This window comes from Rhinatrema bivittatum, chromosome 11, assembly GCF_901001135.1.
Source record: "Rhinatrema bivittatum chromosome 11, aRhiBiv1.1, whole genome shotgun sequence".
In the NCBI taxonomy this organism is placed as follows: Eukaryota; Metazoa; Chordata; class Amphibia; order Gymnophiona; family Rhinatrematidae; genus Rhinatrema; species Rhinatrema bivittatum.
The window spans coordinates 62,393,547-62,417,245 of NC_042625.1; the positions used below are offsets into that span (position 1 = coordinate 62,393,547).

The 23,699-nt window shown below is 39.6% G+C and overlaps 1 long non-coding RNA gene across 1 annotated transcript in view; it reads right to left on the minus strand.

Moving 5' to 3' along the window:
* Window positions 1-23,699, minus strand: part of LOC115100641 — a 35,274-nt gene that overhangs the window by 8,092 nt on the left and 3,483 nt on the right. The window contains exon 2 of the long non-coding RNA XR_003859152.1: window positions 11,349-11,500. This is a non-coding gene — a long non-coding RNA (uncharacterized LOC115100641). The remainder of the gene's footprint in view (window positions 1-11,348; window positions 11,501-23,699) is intronic.

Here is a 23,699-nt window from a genome sequence, read left to right on the forward strand (position 1 = left end):
TGACAATTTTCATCTATAACTACCTTTATTGTCCCTGGACAACATTGAACTGATTGACTGTCTCTTTGTATCCTCCCCCTCAAATTGGTGTATTGGACTGATCTATGCACCCTTATGATGTTTTACAGGGAAATTGTCATCGTTCATTGTCACTCTACTTAACTTTAAAGTAGATACTAGAAAAGCAATCATTCTAGGAGACTTCAACATACATGTTGATTGCTCTCCTCTTTCAAATCCTTCTGCATTCTATTAGTGCCCTGGAATTTTCCCAGATCATTCATCACCCTACTCACAAGATGGGGCATATGTTAGATCTAATCTATAATTGTAAAACTTGGGTTGTTAATCCTTTATCCATCTCCTCCATTGCGGTTCTCTGGTCAGATCATTATTTAATACATTGTCTCTTAGAGTTTTGTGCAAGCCCTCTCTAGGGAAAGCCTACCCCTCGCATGCTAGTTAAAAGTCCTCCTATAGATGTTGATAACCTACATAACAACTTGGTACCTGAGCTTTTGGAGACCAATGCTCAAAATGTTATGAGTTTAATGGACCATTGGAAAAAAATCATTGCATTCCTCCTTAAATGCGATTGCCCCTTTGAAATCATTCACTTTTGTTTGAAACAACACTGCCTCTTAGTTCTCAGTTTCCTTGCATAGTCACAAAAGGGAGCTTTGAAGAATCAAATGTCAGTGGTGGCAAATTAAGTTTGACACCAAATTTTCCCTTTACCGTGCTCCAATAAGACAGCAATAAACCAAGTCAGACAGAATTGGTACTTTGGACGAATTTTTAGTGCAATCTCCCAACCTTGAGAGTTATTTCTCTAATCACTGCTACCAGCCCATCTAGCTTATCAATTACTACCTCTCTCTGTGATTCACCTGTATTTTTCATTCCAAAGAGGTTCAAATCAGCACCTCTCTCAATAGTAGCCAATTTATTTTATCTTCACCATCTTCACAGCAACCTCTGACTTCATATCTATCTGCACCTCTGAAGAAATTGAGGTACAATATAAAATAAAGAATGGGTTTTACCCATTCAATTCCTGTTCTACCAACCCCATCAAAGTACTTCACTAGGATGTTGGGAATGTAATAGTGAAAGTCATTAATTTTTCTTTCTCTGAGGGTCAGATTCTCACAACACTAATATCAGCAATTGTTCGTCACCTTCTCAAGAAACCCAATGAGGATGTCACTGATCTAGCCAACTACTGCCCTATCTCTATCCTCCCCGAACTGTTTAGAATCATGGAAAAGGTTGCATTTTCCCACTTACAGGAGTTTGTTGACTTACCCGGCTTCCTGGATAACTCACAATTTGGCTTTTGTGCCTACAATACAGAGTCCTTGCTTGTATCGAGCCTTGATACGATCCATATTGGATTTGATACAGGAAAACAGCTTATTCTGGTTTTGTTAGGTATCTCAGGGGCATTTAACACTCTTAGCCATAAAATTCTGATTAATAGATTGAAAACACTGGGTATTTCTTCCACTGTCTTGGCCTGGTTTTCCTCCTTCCTAACTGATCATTCTTACATAGTAAACATGGTTGGTATATCTTTTGCACCATTTCTTTTGACAACAGGTGTTCCACAAGGTTCCTCTCTCTCACCATTGCTTTTCAATTTGTACCTTGCCCTACTATGTTCATTACTCCGGAACTTAGGAGTGTCATTCAAAATTTTTGCAGATGACATCCAATTCTTTTTCCCTATCACTTCAACATTAGACCAGGCCTTTTGTCATCTATCTTTATGACTGGCTCAAATCAAGATTTGGCTATATGACAACAAACCTGCTTTGAACCTACAGAAGACAGAAATTAAAGTCCTGTCACATACAGAATTAGCTGGTCTTCCCTCAGGTTTCTCATTTGATGGACTTTCTATCCCCCTTAAACCTCAGGTCCACAATTTAGGGGTTATTCTTGATCCCTCTCTGTCTATGCACCCCCATATTAATACACTTATAAAATCTTCATACCGCAAGTTCCACTTGCTGAGACTTTTAAAACCTATTCTTTCTTCTGCCAACTTCGGTACAGTAACCCAATCCATTATCCTTGCATTAGATCACTATTACTTATCCAGAACTCAGCAGCTTGGTTAATTACAAGCACTCCCTCTTGTGCACACATCTCCCCAGTTTTGGCTAGTCTTCACTGACTACCCATTGACTGGCAGATACACTTTAAAATTCAGTCCTTAATTTTCAAGGCCCATCATGGCAAATCTGTCCCTTGCTTGACAGAGTTAGTGCAGTAAAATCACCTTTCCTGTGCTCTCCAATCAACCCAACAGCATCTCCTGGACATCCTTTCCCCTACAGTGGCCCATTTCTCTGAGATAAGAGCACAATTGTTTCAAATTGCTGGACCTGAACTCTGGAACTCCCTTCCCTTAGAGATTAGAGCTGAGGGAGACTTTGCCCGCTTCAGAAAGTCCCTAGAAACGTAGTTCTTTCCGCGCGCCTTTGCAGATTGAATTTCCCTACTGATGTTATGCTATTATTGCTTTTGTGTTGTTTGCATTGTCATGTTTTATTGTATTTCACTATGTAAAGCAGTAGTATTGTTGTATAATTATGAACGTGAGAATGTAATCTCCTGAGATTTCTAGATCAGCGGAATAGTAATTGGTTAAATAAATAAATAAATAAATAAATAAATAGGTTGCACCAATTTTCATAATGAACTTCCAAATGTAAATTTGCTTTGAAAATTATCCCAGCAAAAATACTTGCATACAATTATGCCTGCTATTTGGTGTGGGTAATTTTGCTGTGAAAATGTACACTTACAGGTGAATTTTCAAAGAAGTTACACATGTAAATGTAATGTACATTCATAGCAATTTTCAAAAGCAATTTACCCACTTTAAGTGCACTTAACATGGGTAAAACCTATTGACAAGTCAATGGCATATATTGTAGCAATTTTCAAAAGCCCACTTAGATGGGTAAAGTGCATGTATACATGTACAACCCAGATTTAAGATGGTTACTTTCAAACCGGCATGTGGGTGCACTTTGGTGCATGTGCATCAGTGCATGCCCAGATAAACAGCCATTTTAGAACTTGCACACACATTATAAAATAGCCTGGCCGCATGCACATGTGCGCCCAGTTTTAAGTGGATGGCATGCCTAAGGGATAGATTTTCAAAGGGTTACGCGCGTAAGTTATGTGCGTAACCCCAAAAACCTGCTCTTGCGCACGCCAAGCCTAATTTGCAAGCCCCGGGACGCGCGTATGTCCCGGGGCTTTGAAAAAGGGGCGGGAAGAGAGCGGGGCCGGGGGGGGCGGGCAGTCGTCCGGGGGCTGTCCCGAGTCATCCGGCACAGTGGCTGTGCTGGGGGATGGCACACCGGCAGCTGGCCGGTGCGCGCAAGTTACGCCTGCCTGAAATAAAGGTGGGGGGGATTTAGGTAGGGCTGGGGGTGGGTTAGATAGGGGAAGGGAGGGGAAGGTGGAGGGGAGTGGAAGGAAAGTACCCTCCGAGGCCGCTCCGAGGGCTCGGCGCGCACAAGGTGCACAAGTGTGCACCCCCTTGCGTGCGCTGACCCCGGATTTTATAACATGTGCGCGGCTGCGCGCACATGTTATAAAATCGGGCGTACATCTGTGCGCGCCAGGTAGCGCGCACAAATGTAGGCCGCACGCGCAGGTTATAAAATCTGCCCCTAAGCGCGCAAATCCCAATTCTACCACATAAGTCAGGGTAGTTTATAACAGGTGGGCATCCATGCCACTGTGTTTCACTGGTTCATCCACCAGTTTGCCAGTTAAATGCTAGGTCCTCCAAACCCCCCTGGTTTGATAGCCTGCACTACCCCCTGTTACCCCAGACCCTTTAACCCCTTAGAAATGACTCCATAGCAGAAGTAAAGTTATGCAGCAGTGGAGCTGGGTGCACATTGGAGTGCGTAAGTACTTGTGCGCATACCTCTTGGCCCACCCCACCCAGAACATGCCCACCCCACGCCCCTTTTTTAAATCAAGTGAGATGCGCACACAGCGGGAGATACACGCGCCTCTGGGTGGTTTTTTAAAATTCAGTGGTCACGTGCAAGCCTGACTTGCGCACTCATCTGCAAATTTTAGTGCATGCTGGGCTTTTAAAATTTACCTTTAAGTATGCAGATGCTTTTGAAAATCAGGCCCATACTTTCTGAAATCAAAAAAAAGTATGGGCATAAATGAAAACCCCATCCAGAACCAAGCTGCTGGAATGCCGCTCCCATGTCTTGTGCAGTTAACATGTCTTATGTGCACTCTTTAACCCGCACACCTACAGTTCCTGAATGTAATCCGCTTTGAAAGTGCTGAAAAGTGGAATATAAATCAAATAAATAAATATTGGGTGGGCAATTTTTGAAAAGGTGATTACCTTGGGTGATGCCGTTTGAAATTATCCTCCCTGATGTCATTTTGAAAATCACTAGTCCACTAACTTTGGCTCATTTGGATAGGTTTTAAGTAAATACAAGAAATACAAGAAAACAGAAGAATTTTTCCAGCACTATGCTAATTACAACTTAGGGTATGACAACCCTCCTTTAACCAAGAGTTCCTACCAAATTTATCATTAAAAATGTAACTTACGGCCCTTTTGCCTTCCTCTCTGGGCAGATGAGTGTTGCTGTTCTTAGGTTCTTCTTCCAAAACAGACATTTCCCATTTTTGCATAGCAAAAAGACCCTTGAGACTGGAAAAAAAACTTTGTAGAGAAGCCTTAAGAGCATAGAAATCTTTCCACAGAGGAAACCTTAGGAACAGGCTCTTCTATCAGAACCCAGGGCTTTCCTTATATTCCACCATTATATTCACTTTTTAAGATTTTTTTGCAAGTAATTTTCTGCATTATTAAATTCTAATTTTAAAGAGATTTTATAGACGTCAACATAAAGTTAAATCATTGAATTTTATGACAGTTCCAAGTCATAAATCAATCTCTGTCTGTTTCTCCCTTCCTGTCTCCTTTTCTTTCCCCCAATGGAAAAAAAAGTGATTAACGGATTGTTAGAGAAAAATTATATATATTATATTTCCTCAGCTCTTGTTTCAACTTTCTTTCAAACTAAGCCACTTAAAACTGCCATCAAGTATAAGCATAGTTATCCTTTGTAGTATTTAAGAAAATAATTTACATTGAACAACAGGTTTTGAAACGACTTCAATCATAATTTATGTCTGTCCACTCTGTGTTTAGTATTCCCAATTAGAATTTATTTAATTTGCTACATTAGCCCCTTTATAAGACCTGGTTTGCCTGCATATTAATCATAGTCACTTACGTAATATTTTCTTTGGGAGGGATTCACTCAGTGTATTACATATCAATAATTTCCTTACAAGTTAGTTCCACACAGCTGGCTGGTTATCTAACCTTCCTGAAAGCTTGTGATGTTAGAAAGTGTTTGTTTTTTCTATAGTTAAAAGGCATTTAGAGTTGAAAAAGAAAGCCCTCAGTCGTTTGAACTGTCCCTTGGAACTGGTTTCCATGAGTGTCATTGAGAGTTGGGTTTGATTAAAGTGTTTGGTAGTATTCTAAAGAAAGTCCCTCCATACTTGGGCAGTCAGTAAGTCGGTATACAAAACTTTAATCTCAAATGGGGTAGGGTAAAGCGTTGTGTGTAGGCAGATCAATCTGGAACAATATAGTCAAGACTTTCTTTCTTTTCATTAGACCCCTGTCTTTGTTAACAGGGGCCTTCAAACTTTCGCACCATCCATGCAAAGTCATTTTATGATGTATAGCTAATATTTGCTCAAGTTACTGGTTAAAAATCACTGTTATACATTCATAGGGGCAATTTTTAAAAGCATCCATAGTGATGCAAAGCTCGCAGGTACCGCTCGGCACTACCCACAGCCTTTGCACTAGTTTTCAAAGGGGACGTATGAGCACACTTTCCCTTTGGGTTTATAATTCAGATTTGGGACAAGACTTAATTGATGGCAGAGAAGATTCCTGTGATAACAGGGTAGGGCTATTGTTCTGATCTTCCTTTTTGATACTCTATCATTCCACCTCATCCATGAGATCTTCTCTTGTGCTGATTTAATTTAATTGGCAATAAGTCTCAGTCAGCCTTTTCTAATTCCAGATTAGATGTCATTTTAATTAATGGACAAGCTATTCAGAAGAAATTCATGTACTCTTTAACTTGAAAAAATACAGGCAACCTGGCTTATTTTGTATTACTGAAACTTGGCTGACATCAGCAGACACTGTGGTTCTGAACCAATTGTGCCAACCACACTATGCTGCTTTTTCTCAACCATGCCCCATGAAGTGGAGCGAATGGTTGCTTATTCAAGCAAAAGAAAGTTTACAGCTCAGACAGTTTCAGGTTCAAGAAATAGCATATGAAGAGTTATTGTTGCTCTCCTCCACACTGAACAGGGGAGAATGTTTGGTATATAAACCCAGGGCTTCTTGAATAGCTACCACTCCATGTTAACAGAGGCGCTACTTAACTTTTAATCTTCATGTGGACGTCACCCCACTTCCCAGCTTTTGTGAGGACTTTTTAGCCTCTATTGCTGCCCAGATTTGGACCCAGATTGTATGTTCCCCAACACACTGGATCACTAGACCTAGAATTCATTCAGGAAAACTGGCCAACCCCAGAAAGTTTAGCTAAATCATCTTATGAAGTTCCATGGTCAGACCATTTCATTATTTCTCTGATTGTTGAGATTCCAGTCGCTTTCATTTGTTCCACTCCTACTCCTCAGGTATACTGCAAAAGGCCACATATTGGCTGCTTTAGCTCAGTTTAACCTCTTACTAGTTGGAATGATTTCTTTTGTTCAGCTTTAGATACCTTGGCTCCTGTGAAATCATTAGTTGTGAGCAGAAGCCTTTGAGCATCCTGGTTCTCCCCAATAGCTGCAACAGCCAAGTGTGAGATGAGATGTGTTGAGTGCCATGGGCGCAAAACAAAGTCGTCGGAAGACCTTAAACTATATAGAACTAAATTAAAATCCTATAGATCTTTTCTGATAATGCAAAATAGATTGCTTTAGTACCAATGTACTTTGAGGAGGAGCTACAAGGATGGAAGGAGATGGTTGAAGTGGAACAACAGTGGGAGAAATTAAAAGGAACTATAACAAAAGTGACAAATCTTTACATTAAAAAAAAGTAAATAAAAGTAAGAGAAAAAGGAAACAGAAATGGTTTTTCCAAAGAGGTGGCTGAGAAAATAAAGGCAAAAAGATCAGCATTCAAAAAGTATAAAGGAACTCAAAAAGAGAAATATAAAGAAGAATATCTGGTGAAGTGAAAGTAAGAGAGGAGAAAAGATCACCAAAGAGGTAAAGCATGATGACAAAGCATTTTTCAGATATATCAGAGAAAGGAGGAAGGCCAGATGTGGCTTTGTAAGACTGAAAGGAGTCAAGAGCAAGGTATAGAGAAATATGAAATATTAAAAACTATTTCAGGTTTCATTAAGGAAGACATTGGAGAATAACCATTGCTGGTTGGCAAGAGTATGGATTAGAGTGGGATAGATACACTCCCATTTATAAAAGAGAGTGTTTGGGTGGATCTAGCAAAATTGAAAGTGGACAAAGCCATGGGGCTGAAGCAGATACATCCCAGGATATTAAGGGAGCTGGAAGCTAGAATAGTGCTGCAGTATTGCAGAAAGCAGTTGTGGTCCCACTTCACAAAAGTGGTAGCATAGAGGAGGCTGGAAACTACAGGCCAGTTAGCCTTACCTCAGTGATGGGAAAATTAATGGAGAAACTGCTAAAGGAAAGAATAATGAACTACCTACAGTCCAATGGATTGCAAGATCTGAGTCTACATGGTTTTACCAATGGAAGGTCCTTTCAAATAAATCTGATTTTTTTGACTGGATGATTAGAGAATTGGATCAAGGAAGAGCACTTGATGTGGTTTACCTGGATTTCAGCAAGGCTTTTGATACCATCCCACATAGGAAACTTGTGAATAAAATGAGTCCTAATGTGATGGAATGGATTACAAATTGGCTGACAGATATCAGAGATAAAGAACTTGGGAAAGAAGAGTGATAAGTGAAGTTCCTGAAGGATAGTTTAATATCTTTTTGAGTGATATTGAGGAGGCATTATAAGGTAAAGTTTGTCTTTTGTAGATGACATTAAGATCTGCAACAGAATGGATACACCTGAAGGGGTAGAGAGAATGAGAAGTGGCCTAGGAAAGCTCAAGGAATGGTCAAAGGTTTGGCAGCTGGGATTCAATGCCAAGAGACATGTATTTGGGGTATTACAATCCAAAGGATTTATACGTGATGGGGGGGGGGGGGGGGGACACTGATGTCCACAGACTGGGAGAGAGAACTTGGGTGATATCATCTGATGATGTGAAGATGGAGAAGCAATGTGGCAAGGCAGTGGCAAAGGCCAGAGGGATACTGGGCTGCATAGAGAGAGAGACATAATCAGCAGGAAAAAGCAGGTGATAATGCTCCCCTACAGGTCTTTGGTGAGGCCTCACCTGGAGTACTGTGTTCAGTTCTAGAGATCATATCTCGAAAAAGATAAGAACAGAATGAAAGCGGTTCAAAGAAAGGCAACCAAAATGGTGTGGGGTCTGCACAGAAAGGCATAAGATGAGACTGAAAGATCTAAATATGTATACCCTGGAGGACAGGAGAGACAGAGGAGATATGATTCAGACTTTTAGTAATTAGTGATGCACAAAACGCAAATCTTTTCAGATGGAAAAAAGTTGTAAAACAAAAAAGGAAACAAAATTGAAAAACAAAACAAAAAGGAAAAAAATATCTGTGCACACCTATAAAAATTCCCATATGGATATCAATATCAATTCCCTCCTTCCATGACTTCCACTCAACCCCTAATCCCCCTCCTATCACTGGTCTCCACATATTACTCAAGGATGTCTAACTACCCCAGAAGTGACCAGGAAACTAGAAAATGGTTTATCGGTTGAAGAGGCCTGTGTGGCTAACCATTGGGGGAGGAGTACTGGTAGTCCAAGTGCCACAGGTATCATCGGATGCAAGAACCCTACCCAATGGTTGTTCAGTGTGCATACTACAAGGAGGTCTTATATGAGCAACAGGCCTATACTCCATAAGGCCCTTCAGTTATGCTGGGAGACATGACGACCAGGAGAGCGAAGTACAGGAGGAAACCTGTGTGGTACCAGATAGTGAAATGGCTGGAGCAGCACTGGGACCTTCTAAATCACCACCATTTTCAAGAGCAGCAGCTGAGTAAAAACCACATTCCATCAGTTGGCTGGGACCCAGAGCAGTAGCAGTGGCAAGGCACAGGGCACTCGGGTGAATACCACGGAAACACCCAACTAATCTCCCTAAAAAGCCGGAGGTGGACCAGAGTGAGACAACAGTAGACGGAGAGGCAGAAGGACCTCTACGGCAGTTCCAGAGAGTCATTGGTCAGGCCCAGAGTGCAGGCCATATACCAGATGCTGGGAGAAAGACTCCATCAAGAACTCTGATGAGCAGAAGAGGGCAGGGCCAGCTAGTACAACACTTGCATGAGGAAGCTTTAGGTTCCAAGCTGATTCCTATGCCCGAGTTACCATCGCTATCCAGTGCCAGCAAGTAGGCTGTGTCGTAGGCTGACTAGGTGGAACATTGAGATGCCAAGAACATGGGAGAGATGGAATTGTTATCCATCACCAACGGGTGCATCTGGACCCTGAAGCTGGACCCAAGGAATGGACTTCCCAAGATGAAGACCATTTGGACTTTGTCATCCTGGCCATAGTGCCTTTGGTAGAGGAGTTCACTACATCTGAGGTGTCCCCAGGCTGCAACTTATCATGTTTAAGTGCCAATTTTAGGCGGATGACATACTATTTTTCTTCCCGTTCTCTACTTTTTTATCCAAAACTATGAACTTAGTCTCCCTTAGTATACATTCAGTTAAACAATGGTTAACATACCACAGACTCCAACTGAATCTTGCAAAAACGGAAATAATCCTACTTTCATCTATAAAAGACCCGGCTCTCCCACTTCAAATTTCGCTTACACTCCCAGGTCAACAACTTCCTATAAAACAGGTGGTTAGAAATTTGGGAGTTATAATTGATTGTACACTATCTATGGAAAAACACATTACTAATATAGTTATGATCATTGTCTTATAAACTGCATCTTCTAAAGAATTTAAAACCTTTCTTTAGAAGAGCAGGATTTTCATTCATTATTGCAAGTTCTAATTCTTAATTCTCTGGATTACTGTAGTTATCTCTATTTAGGCCTTTCTCTCTCAGCTATATGTCCCCTTCACATTGTTCAAAATGCTGCAGCTAGGCTCTTAACAGGATGCAAACAAAAAGAACACATAACCCCTGCTTTTATGAAATTGCACTGGCTGCCCATCATTTGGAGGTCAAGCTACAAAGTCTAGAGTATGATTTACAATCTGTTAACCAATGAATCTTCACTCTCGCTTGCGTCAATTCTTAGATTATACAAACCTACACATCAATTGCGTTACATGGATAAAACTTTTCTTGAAATACCTACTGTCAAAATTGCTAGGCTTATAATCACGAGAAACAGAGCTTTCTCAGTGGCAGGTCTCCAACTATGGAACTCTTTGCCTGAACAAGCATTTCAGTCTTGGGGGTCCTTTTCTCTTTTAAGGTTTTTTTTCTCTCTTTCTCTGAGTACCTGATTCACTAAGAGTTTTTCCCATAGACACAAAATGGGAGAAAAGCCTCAATGAATCTGGCCATGAATTTGTAATTGTTTTTAGTTTGTTTTTAATCTATTATGTATGTATGTTGTAAGCCATTGTGAACCAACTCATGGAATATGTGAGTTAGAAGATTTTTATAAATACAAATCAAATAAATACAATAAATATTAGGAAAACAGAACAGGCCAGGCTGCTATAGACCCCTAAGCAGAAACTACAAGCTATCAGAATACCTCACCTCCGTCACATATGCAGAACACAGACAGATCATCACCAGATACAGAATAAAGAGACCATAAGTATAAATATAAATGTACAGACAAAAACTGAACTAGAAACCGCAAAAGGCAGATGGTTTATGCAGTACAAAAATCCAAAAACAGAAACATTAACATTCCTCATAAAATATCAAACAATAAAATCAAGAAATGTAAAACATCAATCATAATAGTAAAACCATACAAATAATGAAATAAGCAATTCAAAACAGTTGATGATTAAAACATCCAATAAATAAAAACTTATACACATTTTTTTAAATTTCTTAACACCAATTAAATGTTTCAAAATATAAACAGGGGTTAAAATATAAAATAAGGTGGTAAAGAAAATATTTTTTTACTGACCTGAGTCCTGGGGCTGTAAGAAAACATTGCTAGGAGATGGCATGTTTTTCTTTCTTCTCACTGAGTATGTGGCTACCTGAGGAGGGAAGAAGACTATTGTGGTTCAAACTGGAGCTTTGTGCCAAGTTTCTTTAAGTGCAGGCAGTGACAGGCTGCAGGGAATAAAAAACAACAGCATCATGTTATCAGTGCTGGCAGGAACAGAGAAAGTCCATGAAACTTAGAAGCCTCCCAGGAGGTGAGGAATCAGCTGTGAGTTGTTTTTTATCTTCCTCTCCCCCATCCAATTACAAGGTATGGGCAGGTCTGAAGTAGAGTGAGCAGAGAAGGAGGAGCAGGGCTGCAGATTTTGATTGTCAGTTTGCTATGTCAGTCCAGCTAAAGGTAGATCTGAGAGGAATTCCATGCTAAAGCGTATGCAAATTACATTTCCCCATTATCTGGTAAGAGCTTTAGCTCATGGAGAGAGAGACTGGACACAGAAGAGAGCAAGCTCTGCTCCTTTCATAGGGCCTGTTTTTGTGTTCAATATTGTGAAATACAGAGGGAATTGAGCAAACTTGTTAATGTCTCATGTTTAAGAGTGAATTAAGTTGTTTTGAGAGTATTTTACCCTAGGAACTCCAGGTAAGTTGCAGGACAGACAGATACTTGCAAATACAACTGGGCCATGTACTTCTTTTCCTTGATTTAATTGAGATAGAACTGCTGAAAGAAGATATTGTGTGAAAGAAAAATAATTTTAAAATCACACTTTGATTTAATTGTGTGCTCTTTATGAGTTTTTTGCCATAAACTTTCTGAGTTCATTCAGGTGGTTGTTTTAAGTGCCCGCTTAACCCTGAGTTTCAGCAGAAGGAGGAGTAAGCTGAGAGATGACACAAAATTGCAGCCAGGTGGCTGGAGTTAATATTCATGTTATCAGAGTGGTTACGTTAAATGACAGCAAAATTCTGCACAGAAGGAAAGTGCTGGAGGGGATCCTGTGTCTAACTCCAATGAAAATCTTCCTAAATTGTGAAAACACCTGAAGAAAAGTATAGGACAGTTTGAGAAACCGACATCAATGGCATTTGCCTTGGAGAGAGACATTAACTGCTATCTGCTTATTTATGGCCAGGATAGCTACTATTAAGAATAATTAAAACTGCATCAGCTCTGACAATCTGAAGAGCAGAGACAAGAACAGAAAGGTGTGAGTGAGGAAAGAAAGGCAAGGAGAGTGGACTATTTTCATCTTCTATTTCTGAATAAAATATATCTGTCCTGGAACTCACTTCCCTTCTGAACCACAGAAATAAAGTGCAGAAAGAGTGTGGAAGGGTGTAATAGAGAATGTAAGAAACCACAAGAGTGTACAAGACATTGCTAATTCCCTCTTTTAGCCAGAGTAGGGTCCCTTAGTTATATTTTTATTTCTTCACTAAGCTAGGACAAGTTCAATTAGATGGCAAAGCCACCAAATGTAGCCACACCAGCAGTACATCTTCGGAGGAGGGGGGGGGGGACCCGATAGAGTAATTAGGGAACACGTTTTATGTTATTTAAAGATTGTCAGGAAACCTGCAACAGACAAGGAGATGGCTGGGAGAACCAAACTACAGATAGCACCCACAAAGATCCAGAAGCCAGAGGCAAAATTTATCAAGGCTCTACAGCGTGAGGAGACTGAGTAACAATGGACTGGATTTGAAGAGCTAAGTGTACACACGCAACACAAACCCTAAAGCAGTAACTTTCAAAGCGATGTACATGTGAACATGTGTGCACGTTTGCCGGTGCACGCACATGGATGCGCCAATTTCATAACATGTGCGTGTTTATGGGTGCATGTTATAAAATAAACTACCCAAATGTACATGCGCGCACGATTTTATATTGATGTGTGCGCAAATGCCGTCTCAAGCGCATAAGTGGAGGGGATTTTAGGAGATGCGTGCGGCGATGCCAATACCCGTTTCTTCAGGCCGTTCACAGTTTATCCAGTTAAACTATCAGACTTCCATACTCCCCTAGCTAGCCTGCCTTTCTTTACTTCTACCTGCCCCACCCTTAAATCCCTGCTGACTAGGCAAGATTTTTTTTATTTTTCTACTTACATACCATTCACAGCTGAAGTAAAGCTACGTGGATAGGGACCCAAGGTGAGCGCTTTTGCACATAAGAGTTATGCGCTCTCAAACACATGCTCTCAGATACACACATACTTGTGTTCCCTCTCTCACTCACATGCTCACACTCAGACATGCACACACACACACACACGTGCTCCCTCTCTCATATACAGGTTCATACACCCACACTCTCACAGAAATACAAACATGTGCTCCATCTCTCATTCACATGCTCAGACACACACACACATGCATGCATGCATGCACACCCTCTTTCTCAAACTCAGAAACATACACACACACATACACTTCTCTTCTTCTTCAGCTTGCAGCAGGTTGGGCCCCACCAGTGGCCCTGCAGCCTCTCATCTTCTTCATCCACCAGTGGGTTGGGCTCTGCCAACAGCTTGTGGCCTTCTTCTTAAGCTTTGACCCCTGTTTGCCAGGCCACCGCTCCTTGTGAGCTTCCGCCCTGGGCAACTGCACAGTTTGCACAGTGGGTTCCACCAGCTCTGTAAACTTTAATCTATTGGGATCACCCAAGCTTTTCTAGATTGGCTCCAATCTTTCCTTAAAAATAGGAAACAAGTACTTGTTGGGTCTTCATTATCACCCCTCATAAAATTCCATTTGGAATTCCACAAGTGTCACTTTGACTCTAACCCTTTTCAATATTTTCCTGCTTCCCTGGCAAAGATCATTTGAGTTCATGTTCCGGAGGCTTTTATTTATGCCAATGGCACTCAGGGGTTTTTTTGGCCATTGGCTAGCTTGAGTCAAGGACTGGAGATTATTGTTATCTGGTTGCAGTTGAATAAACTTAAAATGAATCCTTCAAAATCTGAGCTATTGTTGTTGAAAAGGCCATTTTTATGTTCCTTCATTCAAAACAAGCTTGTTTCCCAAGAACCATGCAGATATCTCCTGAATAGCTTCCATGAGTTGGGTTAAAGCAAATGATCTATCTCTCCCCAAAGGACAGATGATTTCACTTCACTCGTCAATCCTGCCACTGTGCTCACCTAGATGGAAAATGCAAGGAATGGCTAAGTAGGGCAAGTAACTCTAATGAAAAGAAGATTAGACTCACTTGCCTTACCCAGCCATTTCTTGCATTTTCCGCTTAGTCACAAACATGGAGTCTAGAGTGGAAAGACCACTGGCAGGATTGGAAAGTGAAGAGAGCAGGGATAAAGCCTTAGCACCAACCCTAACGTACTGACTTTATCTACAAAGCCTGCATTCAGGCAAAGAGTGCTGGAAAAAAGGAATTATTTATAAAAAAAATCACTAATAGAAATTTGTGTATCTTATTGGTGCATCCTGATTTTAATATTAAAATTAAGGTGTACCAGGCAGGCAGGCTGCATAACAGTATATGCAAGAATAATTACCCTGATCTGAACAACAAGAGCAAACTTGCTTGCAAAACTTATGTCTTTTTTTTTTTCAAAGTGTCAGGTTTATCCCTCAAAAATGTTCACATAAGGAAGTTTTGTAGACTTTCATTCATTTTAGAAACTGGTGAGAAAAAACAAACAGATTTTTCCACCAATCTCAGGTCTACAGGACTGAGGTTGATGCTGGTCTGGTGATATTTATAGTGCTGGCATTGGACCCAGCTAGTCTATAGTGCCTTAATAGTGCTAAATATTTATTAATCCACTGAGGTCAGATGTATCAAAGGGGTTTTTTTTCCACGTTGGTCCTGAGTCACAGGGATGATAACTTTCAAAGTGGTGCGTGAGCACACATGTGTGAGCATTCATCAGCCCGTGCCCAGTGACATGGCTATTTTATAACATACATGTGTGTATGCATGCATGTTATAAAATAGCCTGATTACATGCACATGTACATTCAATGTTAAGTGGGTGCACACCTGTGCATGCAAACGCCAATTCTACTGTGTAAGTGGGGGGATTTTAAAATGTATGTGCACCGATGCCATTGCCAGTTTTACCAATTCACCCAGTTAAGTGAGAGACTTCCATACCCACTTAGTTTAATAGCCTCCCTTCCCCACTGTTAGCCCTGACCTTTAAAACCCCTGTGATCTGCCTAGCAGAAATAAAGTTACGTGGCTGGGGACCCTGGGGTGCGCCAGTGCTCATAAGTATTTATGGTGCACATTTCCTGGTAAAATCCTGGAACACCCGTGCCCCACCCAGACCATGCCCAGCCCTGCCCCTTTTTGGAAACTTTCCATTTGTGCATGCAGCAGCAAGAATGCAGGTATCCGGGCAGCTTTTAAAATCCACTTAGCATGCACCAGCCTGACATATTCACACATCCCCTGATTGATGCACACGTTGGGCTTTTCAAATTCACCTTTAAGTTTTTTCTCCCATTCTTCCTCCATGGGGAAAAATGCTTAGTACATCTAACCTTTGATCTGGTGATCAATTTATACAAACCAGTACTATATAGCACAGCTCACCTTTGCTTTAGCAATCAGCTTTGGAAAGGAGCCCTAAAATGTCCATTTTTTTAAGGAAAGTCAAATTACAGTCATTGGGTCAATATGTATTACTCATAGATTCTAGATAATTTAATGAATTGGAATAGAAAAAAGTTAAAAAAATAACCAAAATACTGCGAGTTTGGCTGCCCCATCTGACTTACAGTGTATTTATCAAATCATGGGCGTTAGGGCCCTAACGCCCACGATGACACCATAATGTCCACGATAAATAACACAATGCGAGACGCGTATGCAAATTTTAAAATTTTCCCCAAATGGGAGGAGTTTGGGAAGAGTTAGGGTGAAGTAAATTAAAATGAGGGGTGCTTAGCGTTGCAATATCATAACACACGTTATCGTGGGTTTTAACACCAGAAATAACTACACCTTTTTTTTCCTGGCATTATGCACGAAACAGGATTTGTGATAAAAATCACAAATCCCATTTCGAGATGGAGAGGGAGAGAGAGAGAGACTCTGGGAAGGAACACCTATTACTCAACTTTTTATATCACTGTAGGAGGGGCAACTAGTAACTCGGGGTGAGGTTTTGATGGTGGCCTAGATTTTGGGGGGCATTTTTACATGCACAGTCAGAGGTAGGAACAGCACATTACACATCAGTGAAGATCTGATGTGATTTGGGGTGAGGAAAGATACACAAAGATGATCTTTGTACACTGAACTCTCAACCTGTGGTAAAAGCCTGTGTGGGCACTTCTCAAACACAGTTTATGGTATCTTGGAAATTACCTTAATCATGCCCCCCCCCCCTTTTTTTTTTATGGTGGGCACTATTTTTGCTATATTTATAGCAAAATGACAAATCTAGGTCTTAGGTGGAGAATGTCACACAACTGAGACTTTTTGAAAACCTAAAAATACTTGAAATATTGTGAGGGATGTACCACCTAAACACTATAAATGTCCTCAGATGATGCTGTCTGAAATGTTTTTGCCTGTGGTAGAGTTTGTTAGTGCTAACATCATAGCTTCCCCATGGTGTTCTCTGGTTTTTGTTTGCTTTTTTTGTTATTAAATCTTACTAAACGGCGCCAAAGTCATAAATACGCTCTTTGAGCCTTGATATGATGAAAGTGCTATGAGATATTGCATTTTTGGGAGACATGTTTTAGATATGCTGCTTTTCTTTAACCAAATAAAGAGAAAATTAGAAAAAATCTGCCAAAATATAATTGCTGTAGACAGGAAATGAAAATATGGCGCATGATATAGTTAAATGATGTTGACCCCCTCAAAAAAGAATTAAGGAGATAGTGAGAGAGCTGGCTTTTGAAAACAATAAATAGTTTCGATTCAGCAATCACATACATTACAATAAGAGTCAGCATTGGTGTCCTGTTCGGTCTTTAAACAAAACCCACTAAGGCAGGAAGGGGCAAGGGACAAGAACAGAGACTGACAATGCGGTGCAAAAAGGCAGGGTATGAGAAAAGTCCCACAAATCACGTTTTTAATAAGTCTACTGTGGATCCGGTTCACTAGAGAAACCCAGCTCCCAGACTCTGCATTACTTTTGTGCTTATGGGAAAAATGTTTGGAAAACTAGGACCTTACGTATTTGCTCGGTGGCACGGAATGGCATTAATTCTTTAGGACCATTCTCAGCCTATGAGAAATATCCTTAGTGAATCAAGACCAGAGTGAGTGTAAAACGTTTTCAGGGCTTTGAGAATGTTTCCAGAGTTAAAAAAAAAAAAAAAGCCTTAAAGACACATCCCTCTTTTTAATAAGCTTGAGGTCCAACTCGCCTTGATATGGCTTCTTTGAATTTGTCTGACTCCTGCCCATACAACAGTTACAGGTCATATAATCCACCAATCTCCCTTCCTAACGCGGAAAATGGAAAGGAAATGGCCAACAAAAGGCACAATTAAAAAAAAAACAACCAACAACGCTTGTATAAATATAGATAAATGCCGGGGATGCGACTTTCAGGTACCCCGGTACCTATAGTTTCAAATAAAAATGTAACTTCATAGAGATGTCTGCAGACTAAGCCGGATAGCGACTTTTTCAAGCCCGTTTCCAGTTTTTGCTACAACGTGCACCTAGAACCAGGGATGAATAGAAAAGTGGACACGGGATAAACACTATTCAAGATTCGTTTTCTTATTTTCTTTCAGCTGGAATTGGGAATTTAGGAAATAAGGAAAGGAAGCAGGTCAGCTTCAAAAGCAAAAGTGCAGGCAAAGATATCAACAGAAGCCCTTATGTGAAAATTACCTTGGGACCTTCATATTCAACAGGATATTATTTCAGAGAGTAGAACATTTAAAGAAAGAGGTATTGCCTAATGTTTTAATGAAATCAAACGTTAGCCTTATCATCTGGGATTAAAAAGCCACAGGTATCACTAATGAAGATTTGGAGATAAGAAGTTAGCATGGCCAGAGATACAACATATGGAAAAATAACAATTCTGTCTTCACAGACTGATTGTGAAATAAATAGATTGGGAGACAGAGGAAAAGCGGAAGGCAAAGGAGGACAGAAGAGATGGATGGAGAAGCAAAGATGTGAAATATCTGTGGGGCAGGGGGAAGGGAAAGATGAGAGAAATGGAAGTTTTAAGAACATCTTACACGTTGCATCTCACTGGTCATTCAGCGAACATGTTAACCCCCATTTTATTATTTAAATGTTAATAGCTACTTCCAAATGGTGGTAAATGGGTTTAAAAGATTGGGAACAGATATAATTTTAATGCGGTCGACATTATTAAATAGTCTACGGAACTGTCGGCTAGAGTTTCCAAAAAGCAAATTCAGGCAGAAAATGTTTCCTTGTGCGAATTGCCTTTTTGTAAACCAGCCGGCAACGGAATCTCTTCTGCAGCTCGGTACGGAGAGGGATGCCAGACTCTGGTGACCTGGGAGGTGGCGGCGTGAGCACGTCTAATACAATATGGAAAACGTAGATAAGTGCGCTTTTAATCAGCCTATGCAAATACCACTTTCCTTTGCTATCTTACATTATACCCTCACCTTCTGCAGAACGGATTCCACTACTGCTCTGTCAGATAAGAGGAGCTTTCACCAGTAAGTGGGACACCAAACTTTATGCAATTCAATTATTATGCTAAAAGGGAGAGAGCGAACTAGAATTCTAGCTAACAGGAGTGTCATCCCTCCCCCCCTTAAATGTGTTTTTTTCTCCTGGTTGTGCTGTTGAGTCCATATACAAACATGCGCGGGGGGGGGGGGGGGGGGGTCCGTTAGTCTCAGTATTGGAAACACTTTCATCCTCTCCCCGTTCTCTCAATCAAAATACCGGAGAAGAAATCAATCAGCTAAACTAGAAGCCGGTTCCTCTTTCCTTTGAAAACAAGACTGCATGTGGACCCATCCCACTGCGAAGCAAGGTGTGAAGAAAAAAAAATGTGCAGATATTAATCTTCGTGAAAATGTATTCTTCCTTTACGCTTGCAAACGATACGGGATTCTTAGATATTGTAGCACCTCAGTACGCATATTGAGCAAGAGGGCGAGTCCACAGTGGACTCACTGTTGTGAGCTGGGATCAGATATGAATTAGGATCCCATATACCGACTTGCTAATCTGTAGTCCATGGAAGATGTAATGAGAAGGAAAAGGCTGCGATATGTTTCCAATTGCTTTAATTTCCAGAGGAGGAAATGCTTTCCATTCCTATAATCAATGGATTCCTGTATTAAGTCACCTTTTCAAACTTTGCTTTTAACCTGTGTGTTCTCCCCCTAACAGTAGAACTGGCGGAAAGTGCAACATTTAAAATGCTATTGGGAACGAGAAAAATGAAAGATCATTTTCTCAATCTGAATATAAGTTATCTTTTTTTCCCCCCGGATCAATAACGTGTTAAAAGAGCGCAATGTAACAAACAGAAAATCAATAAATAGATGTAAAAACTATTTGCGCAAGGTTATTTATTATTACTAACTTCCTTTTTAGGGAGTTGTTGAAGGCATTGCACGGACTTCTTGCCCTAGATTTTATATTTTTTTTAACGTTTGGTATTATTACCTCTTTGCAGCTCTCCTACTTACCCTTACAGTATTATTACAGCTAATCCACTTTTTTTTAATCTTCTTGTCCAATGCAAACTAATGTCAGCAAGGTTGTTGTTCCCTAACAGCATTGTAATATAATTCTGATAAGATAGAAAAAGCAAAAGTCACAAGTAACATCTTCCAAGTTAGAAAGGCAGCTGATGAATTTGTAATCGTCCCTTTACCGTTGATTTTTTTTTTTTTTTTTTTTTTTTAATAAATGGGCCTTATTTACTAAATGGGAGTACCTCTTGCTGCATTAAGTTACCTGTAAACCGAGGTGATGTTCCCAACGAAACTCGGTATATAAGAATGCTTACATAAATAAATAAATAAAAATAAATAAATAATTCACTTCAGTTCTAACACTAAATCGCCCTAATCTTTGAAGCTGCTTTGCGTCATTTTTGCGCCAGAGCAAAAATTGCACCAGTTTTAGTCTAGTATTTTCCAATGGGATTTTTTTGTTGATAAATCTGGCATAATTTTTGCACTGTAGCAAAACCAGTGTAAATCTTGAATAAGTCAATCGCCAAGTAGGTAGTATGGTCAAGGGAAGAGGATCAAAGGCTCTGCAAATTATAATAGTCCATAATCTCATCGGAGGAATTCTGAACCAGTATATATCTGATGGACCAGTACATTGTTCTTTAGCTCTCCCTCCCTGCACAAACTGCATGCGTCTTTGTTCACTTTGTGGAAGACATTAAAATTATTTTCCAAATATAGAAGCATAAAGTGATCATCCCTTCTCTGCACTTCATATCTCTACTGTTTGGACGGCGTTGCCTTGAGCAATTCTTGTGGTGAGACGTTGTGACTAGTGAAAATAGTGAAGCATTCTATTGCTGTTATATTTACCTCCTTATTACATATCATCTTCCTACACTTTTTGATAAGCAGAAAATAGCGATTATTTCTGTAGTATTATTTGTGTGTCTGTGTGTACACTTTCCGATTTTTAAAACATAAAACGTTGTTGGTAATGGGTGAACAGTCACCATCTCAGTTTTTCAACTACAAAGCAGGGCATCTGGTCTAGCGCTTATTTTGACAACAATTTTTGTTAGCTAACATAAAAGAAAACAGAGATATGAAGAAATGACTAAGGAAACACAGTTTAGAGTGAATTAAAGATAAGACTGTATAGCCAGATTCTACACCGCTCACAGTCAGGCACATCATTATGCTGGCTTGGTCAGCCCAGAGTGGAGAAAACCTTTAGATGGTAGAATCTGTAGAACATTATTTTCAAAGGCGTTCTCTGCTTTCCAGTCTAATGTCAAAATATTTGGAAAACGGGAACTTTGCAATAAAGCTTTCATTTTAACCTCAGACGCTCTCCTGTTTAATCTTCAGTTATTTATACCTTAAAAGAGAGACGTTCCGCCATTTGTTTCTCTTTTCTAAACCAATGAGTTTAAAATGCAAGAAAACCAACACAAATTAAGTTATAAACATGCACAATAGTAATTTAAAAAATAGCTCGCTTTTACTTTACAGATAAAACAAAATTAAGATGAAGAGATAAATGTTCTTAAATTTCAACTGAAATGATTGACCGATACATTATTTCTACACTCTTCCCAAAAGATTGTTTTTCCCTTTACCGTGATATATACTTGGTTAACCAATTATCATCCTTTTTGAAAAAGAAAGCAGCACTTATAGCAGCTATTATCTGTATCAGAAAAATGAAACTTGCCCTATTGTTTGAACTTACAAAATATGTATGAATTTGAAAGCAAAAAAGTAGGTACTCGGATTTGTCTATTAAACCCTTTTAAATCAAATTAACTTCCATTTGTTCGTTTTTTGGGGGGGAGGGTTATTCTTTTTTTCTATTCATGGCAAGATAAATCTTTATCTAACAGTAAATGATTATAAACTTTGAGTTATTCCCCAGAAAAAAAAGGCAATGTAGAGAAACAAACAATAGAAATCACTGAAAATAATAACTGACCTGACAGCAAATACCTTTTAAACAGAGGTATAGACAAACACACACACTACAAATTATATTAGAATAATACAGTGGACTTGAAAAATGGCGAGAAAGGGACTGAATATAACTGAGATAGGTGTGACAAAAATAGTGTAATTTGCATTCTCACTAACACAGAGAAACCAGTAACTGAAGGGAAGGGATCAAGTTTTCTGTCCTCTTTTTCCATAGGAAAGAAATACAATACTGAAAAAATGTAATACATTTTGAAACATTTATTTTATCAAAGGACAAAAAAGTTGAGTTTGGGTCCCTGTAATCATAACTGTTTCTATAGGGCAAACATCTTTTGTGAAGAGAGTCAAATTTTAGTTTTCATGCCTTTGCCTTTACACCAAACATTTGTTTCCATATTTTTAAATAACAGACAAAAAATCATTTTAAGAGATCAGAATCACAAGCGTTGATGTTATATTAAAAGAGTGGAGAGGTATTTGAATGGGCAAGCTTTGTAGGGAAACTGAATCCATGCACAATCTATTACTTAGATTACAAATAGTGCAATGTTTTGAAAGCATCCTTCTAACCTATCCCAGTTGATAAATGTATTGGGAAATCTTGTCTAACTACCGCAACAAACAAAACATATGATGGTCACGGTTTTATGAACTTTTATTAAGCGCTTTCAAAATTTTAGAGCTAAGATGAGCTGTCTTCTGTGTTCTCATTTTTGTTATATAGCAAAATAAAAAGCCAACTAGAATGAAGCATACTTCAATATTGGTTCATACAGCACAAAAACGATCTGCATAAGAAACTGATCTTGCTTTTTCTACGGAGCAGTTTCCTTAAGTGCAGAAGGCGAGGTTAAAAGTCACCTGAAGTCCTGATAGGTTTGCATATTATGAATGTATTCAATTTAATTTTTTTAAAGTGTATGTGTGAGTGTGTATGTGACTGTGTGTGTGTGTGTGTAATGGCCATGGTTGGTGCAAGATGAAAATATGATTTCAGATTAAGATTAAAACTGTATCCGGTTTCTAGTGATTAAATTCTGCCCCTTGAGAAGTATATTGAACATCTGATTAATAACCTGCCTCATGGCGCCGGTACAGAGGCTCAAACAAGGTACATGGTCTTTAATCCAAGAGGTTAGAGAAAGCAGGGAAAAGATACAGAGCGGGACAAACCCCTGGTGTCTATAGTTTAGAGGACTTTTCCCTCCACACACAAATTTCTACTATACTTGGAAATTGTTATTTTATAATAATAATAATAATAATAATAATATTATTGCTTTAACTGCTAATCCATGAACTTGCTTGAGTAAACATGTGTAGCATCTTGTGGACATGAACCACAATGCCATACTGCTTGAATCTGGAACTACTGGATGGGAGGAAATGATTTTATGTTTAGGTAATGGAATAAAAAAAAAGCTTTGCTATGCCTTTACACTTGGTAACCTGAAATATCATCCTTTAAATGCTGAGCTTGCAGATCTGGAAGAGGATTTGAAATGCATAATGAGGAATCCTTTCAGTCGTTTCAAAGTTATGTACCTTGCCTGAGGGCAGATATGCCATCGGAGCTGTTTGTTATTCTTCTAGATAGAGAAAATGGTAAGTGTAAGTTCCGAGTTTTGATATTTCCATTGATTATTATTGTTTTGTGCATGCATGTCTTGTGCATATGTAGGAATGTGTATATATATACCTGTGTGAGAGAGTGATTGGACCAGCACAGCTAGCTAGATGCAGAGGCATATGAGAGAGA